This window comes from Ctenopharyngodon idella, chromosome 3 (assembly GCF_019924925.1).
Source record: "Ctenopharyngodon idella isolate HZGC_01 chromosome 3, HZGC01, whole genome shotgun sequence".
Classification (NCBI taxonomy): Eukaryota; Metazoa; Chordata; class Actinopteri; order Cypriniformes; family Xenocyprididae; genus Ctenopharyngodon; species Ctenopharyngodon idella.
In genome coordinates this window covers 23,725,427-23,731,547 of record NC_067222.1, presented here as the reverse complement: position 1 = coordinate 23,731,547, position 6,121 = coordinate 23,725,427, and the positions used below count along the sequence as shown (strand labels likewise).

Sequence of the window (6,121 nt, the reverse complement as noted above, 5' to 3'; positions counted from 1 at the left end):
AGGTCAAAATGCTGTGCCGTATGTTTCCGGTGAAGAGTGGCGTTGGGAATCTGCCATCTTGATAAGGGCAAAGTTTACAGTGATATGCTGTACATACATAATGACAACCGATGGATACATTGCACAACTTTAAGGTTTGGCATTAATTATAACACATTAAACAGAGTACGCTTTTCAATAGAAGAGATGTATTCCTACCTGTCATTGGTACATGTCAGCTTGTCATAAAACATTTTTAAAACTATAGGCCTACAAAAATAATGCTAATCTAAAACATAATTTTATGGCTGTCATTTTTGATTCATGCAAATGAAATTTCCTAAACAAAATATAACAATTTTATAGTGTCATCAACTATGGGAAAAGCTAGTGTTAAAATGTATTAAAATGGATATCTAGTTCCAGAAAACTTTAAAGTAGTTGCAAGAATTGTTAAATGTATGTATAGTATAAGAGATTCTGGCTCAAGATTGCAGAAAAAAGTCAATTCTCATTTATTTATATATCGCTTTACAATACAGATCGTTTAAAAGCAGCTTCACATGAATAAAGCTCTACAGAAGACAACGTGTCATTATTCAGCTTAATCTTGTTTCAGTTCACTTCAAATGCTGCAAAAGATCATACATTATGAAACAAATTCAACTGTAGTGTGTCTTCTCACTAAAAAATGTTGGGCTAAAAATAACCCAACTATGGGTTAACATAGCACCTTCCCAACTGTGGGTTATTTTTAACCCAATGGTTGGGTTAAAAGCCAATTGGGTTAAAAATAACCCAACAGTTGGGTTAACTATTTACTTTTATTCATGACATTATTATAATATATAAAACATACTTTGTTTTCTAGATTGTTTATTTGTATAAAATAATATGTTTTAACAAATATATTTTAAATTACAAATGAAATATTGTGGAGTCATTTAATGTAAATATCGTAAGTGTACATACATCAATTCAAAACCTATGCAAATTTGTACAAACAATACACATTCAAAACCTACACAAACATGTACAGCATAAACTCAAAACATAAATAAAATATGTATACAGAACACACAAAAATTCAAAATGAACACTACATTTAAACCTACACAAGTGTACAGTACAAATATTAAATTCAAACCTATAAATTTGTACAAACAGTACACAATTAAAAGCTATATTTAAAACCTTCACAACCATGTAGAGTAAACTCAAAACATACATAAAATGTACATACAGAACACACAAATACAAAATGAACACTAAATGAAAAACTACGAGTACACATAAATTCATAACATTAAATTCTTCAATAAATAAACATATCTTTAATGAAAAGTCAACACTGTAGATTGCATGCATTGATGTGTTGTAAACATACCTTAAGTAATAAAACCACAAATATGTTGGACCTAATGATGATGATCAAAGTTCTTAAGGAGGCAGCAAAGTGTTGAGGGAACCCCTCTTAATACACTAGTCAACATTTGAAGTGGATCAAAACCTTTCAACACTTTCAACTAGTCAACATTTGAAGTGGATCAAAGTTGTCCCTAAAACCTTCTTCTTAGGACAACTTAGTTTTTAGGACAACTTTGATGAACTTTTTTGATCCACTTCAAATGTACTACTACTGTATATTAAAGTTTGCATGCTACAAAACCTCCTAAATGGGAGCAGAAGGCTTTGAACAGTATTTCATATATGTTAAAAAAATAAATAAAAAAATAAAAATTAAAATATACATGCATAGTTTAAAATAAGATCTTCTGTTCAGTGCCACAATGAAAAAATAATGTTATTAAAAAAAAAAAAAAAAAAAAAAACTTGGCAGTTCTCTTTGTCCTCAAGGCATCAAGTCATGTGGATCCCAACTTGTCTCACTGCTCAGGTAATGCGCCATATTAGTGCCAACCTTCAAAAAATAAATAAAGTTCAGTTGGCATGCACTGTGACAACATAAGCAGTGTTAAATTAAGTAAAAGTTACACTGAAGCAGTGCTGTACTAAATTAAAATATGGTCACTGAATTACAACTGCTGTTAAAGGGTTAGTTCACCTCAAAAAAAAAAAAAAAAAGTCATTAAATTAAATTCTGACTTATTTACACAGCTAAAGATTTGCATTCTCATGCTAAACATGACCAAAGTTTCAAAACACGAGTTGTATGAAGCATGTATGTTTGATTTCGGTGATGAATGCTTTGTAAACAAGTCCCAGATCGCAGGCGGTGAGTAAAACTGCATCAAATGTCTGTGTTTTATTGGCAATCGCCACTCAAGTGCATATAATGTAAACGACACGAAAGTTTTTGTTCCCTTTTTATTTATAATGATGTTGCAGCTTGCAGACGATCTCTACGCAAAAGCTGCGCGCTCATGACTCTTTAGTTCTGCCCACGGCAGGCACGCCTCCAGGAGCTTGGCTTTTGTGGAAAGACTCAGTACAGAATATCTATCTTTTATAAATATGATAAAACTAAAGACTTTTCAGAGATATGAAGGATGCTGTCAATAGAGGGACAGAAATTTCTCTGATTTCTTTAAAAAGAATTTGATCTGTGTTCCAAAGATGAGTGAATGAGAAATTAATGACAGAATTTTCATTTTTGGGTGAACTAACCTATGAACAAGCAGAATCACTAAAGGAAAGGAGAAATGGATCCATATGTTTACAGAGCAGTGTAATTTATCAAAGCTAATTTTGCAGTGTTGCTTTTACTTACAGGCTGAATGTCAGTTAAGCTGCGCTTCATTTCAGCACCATTTTCCCATTTGTGAGGCATGGCGATGATGGCAGGACAGTAGGCAGTTTCTCCATGACCATCTTTAAAAACTTTAATTTATACCACGTGTGTGTGGACAAATTTCACATGCACTTAGACATGGCCAATACATTTTTTCCCAAAATAAAACAACCCTTCACTATTCTGAACATCATTAAACTCACCATTCCAGTTTTTGTTCCAAAGGATCAAATCCATGCAGTTTGTTGAGGTGTTGTATGTCTAATGAACACATTAGCTTGGCTGTGAGGACTTCTTGCATTTTTTTTGATACTAAATCGTTGTCAGTCATCAAACAACTTGGATACTGTTTAAATTAAAACATAATGTATTAAAACGAATAAAGACAACTGAGAAAAAAAACCAAACAAGAGTAATAAACTGTACCCTAGTGTTTCCCAAACAACCTGGCTCTGTAGTAGCCCTAGCACTTCACATTTTGTCTCTCTAATCCTGATTCAATTTACCAGCTTGTTAGTAGAGAGACTCCAAGGCCGGAAAAGGGTGTCAGATAAGGAAATCATCCAAAATGTGTATTGCTGGGGATACTCTAGGACCACAGTTGAGAACCACTGTCATCCAGCAGCATAAAACTTTCATCCACTCCTTGCTCTGTGTTACAATAAAGCAGAAAAGTGAAATATTTTCAGTAAAGTAAATTAGTCTTTAAAAAAGTTGTCATTTATTTATATAGATTACCTTCAAATGTTTCCATTAAATAGCAGGTTGTTGTAGTCTTTGCTTCACAGATTATTCCATTTGTCTAAATCACAAGTATAAACACATTTAGTACCACAAAAATGCAAAAACTGACATAGTTTCATAAGAAACAACAGTATAAAGATGCTTCAGATACTCCTGTAATACATTTACATGCATTACTATATATAACATGCATTATGAATATACCACATTTCTGCAAATACCAGATTTGCAGTTAGTGTTACTACAGTAAACCTAATAAACAGTAAATCTAGGTTATTTATCGATAAAAAACACATTGTAACTGTCGTTAACTACTCATAAACTACTCATAAAACTAAACTAAACTTCATTGGTTGCACAACGTTTCTCAAGTTTGCGTAGAAGCTTTTGGGAATAATTGAATAATAATTCAAACAGCTCTGTTGGGGTGCCGCATGACCGAGAATCGAGGACCGAGCTCGCGCTTCGTAGGCCGAGCTGATAAACGGTCCGTGCGCCACGGCTCAAATAAGAAGTGCTCATTTCTAATCACACCTGTACAAAAAAGTACAAGCTTGAAGCTCAAATTTAGCTGTCATATTATGAAAGATTATCACAAAGACCGTAAAACATGCGTAATGTTGGATAGTGATTGCTGAGACCTAGTCTTCCTTGGTTTAGCGATATATATTTCACAAGACAATATTATTAGTTACCATTGTAAGGTAATACATTTAAACAAATAAGCAGTTTCGCTAGTATGTTTACTTTATCACTGCTAGCGAGCTGACTGGGATAGCTAACGTTAATCATTTCCAGTCGATCTCACTTACCGGAGAACATTAAAACTGACTAGAAAATTACGACTTAAAAATATTAAATTCAGTTTTAGAATATATGTAATGTTTCAGTACACAATACCTAATGTTATAAAAGTTATATACACGAAAACTACATGACTTACCCTCATAATATCAGGTTGCAGCAGCTTCTTTCTGTTGACTGTCACTGGACCGTTAAAATTTGAACCGTCGTCACGGGATCCGTATTTAACCCAACAGATGGGTTATTAATTAAAAATAACCCAACGATGTTAAAAATGACCCAACATTTTTGGTAAATAACCCAACATGGTAACCCAATATGTGTAACCCAACGGTTGGGTTAATAAAATAACCCAAAACCTTTTTTACTGTAGCCTATATAGTGTCATTATTCAGTTCGGTTCAATAACAGTGTCAATGATAGTGTCATTAGCTTAAATTAGTTAGGCCTACATTTTGTTCTCATCCAGTAGTGTCAGTGCAGTTAAAATGATAATATTACTGAATATGAATATCCCTCATGGCAAATGAACTGAAGCCAGTATGACTAATGTTGGTAACTGATATGTTATGAGGGTGTCTGTAATGAGGGTGTCAACATGAAGTTATTTTTTAACCATCTATTGCTGCCTAAATTGATTACCAGTTACTGATAACTAATGTGTAACTACTTATAACTAATTTCCATCTTTGGGAAAACAATTATTTGATCCCCTGCTGATTTTGTAAGTTTGACCACTTACAAAGAAATTAAGGGCCTATAATTTTATGGTAGGTTTATTTTGACAGAGACAGAATATCAACAAAAAATCCAGAAAAAAATACATTATATAAAGGTTATAAAATGACTTGCATTTCAGTGAGTCAAATAAGTATTTGATCCCCTACCAACCAGCAAGAATTCTGGCTCCCACAGATTGGTTATATGCTCAAGTGGAACACAGATTAGTCCTGTCACTTTAAGAAAGTCCTAAGGTCATCTTGTTATGAGTATAAAAGAAATCAGTCCACAGAATCTGTATCTTCCATTCCAACCTCTCCATCACCATGGGCAAGACCAGAGAGCTGTTAAAGGACATCAAGGACAAGATTGTAGACCTGCACAAGGCTGAAATGGGCTACAAGACCATCAGCAAGAAGCTTGTTGAGAGTGAGACAACTGTTGGTGCGATTATTTGGAAATGGTAGAAATACAAAATAACCATCATTTGCCCTCTGTCTGGTGCTCCATGCAAGATCTCGCCTTATGAGGAAAGGATGGTCATGAGAAAGGTGAGGGATCAGCCCAGAACTTCACAGGAGGAGCTTGTAAATGATCTCAAGGCATTTGATACTATATTGCCCTGTGTATGAGCTGATGGTTGTTTACCTCAAAAGAGGTATATGTATATATGTATGTATATATGACATTAAATGAGCACGCGTTGTTTCCATGGTTGTCTTTTCACTTTACAGTGGTGTAGTGTTTATTCCAGAAGCTTGTTTCTGCCACAGAATAAAAAACAAAAAAGGTAACTACCACTTTTTCACTATTCTGACTTTTTTATCACAGTATCTCACAATTTTGCCTTTTTTCCCCAGAATTGTGAGATATCATTTATAATTTCTTAGCAATAATCAAAATTCTGGTACAATAAAATAGTGACATTCTTTGGAAATGTAACGATGGGTCGGCAGAGCGGGGATCCATTTGCAAGCTTTATTAAGAACAGTATTTACACAGGTAGACAGGGGCAAAGGCAGGAACATAAACAAGGACAGGCAGTGGTCGAGGCAGGCGGCAGACAAACAGTATCGGGTCACAGGCAGAGATCAGGGCAGGCGGCAAACAAACACAGTCCAG

At 34.3% G+C, this 6,121-nt stretch overlaps 1 long non-coding RNA gene across 2 annotated transcripts; it reads right to left on the bottom strand.

The window, feature by feature from the left end:
* Positions 1–909: 909 nt before the first annotated feature.
* Positions 910–3,558, bottom strand: LOC127509280 (uncharacterized). 2 transcript variants are annotated; one of them, XR_007929192.1, is made up of 3 exons: positions 3,470–3,558; positions 3,238–3,382; positions 910–3,077 (listed from the first exon to the last, which is right to left on the bottom strand). It is a non-coding gene; the product is annotated as an uncharacterized LOC127509280 (long non-coding RNA). The 2 variants fall into 2 exon arrangements; XR_007929191.1 differs by having other exon boundaries at positions 910–3,382.
* Positions 3,559–6,121: the final 2,563 nt, after the last annotated feature.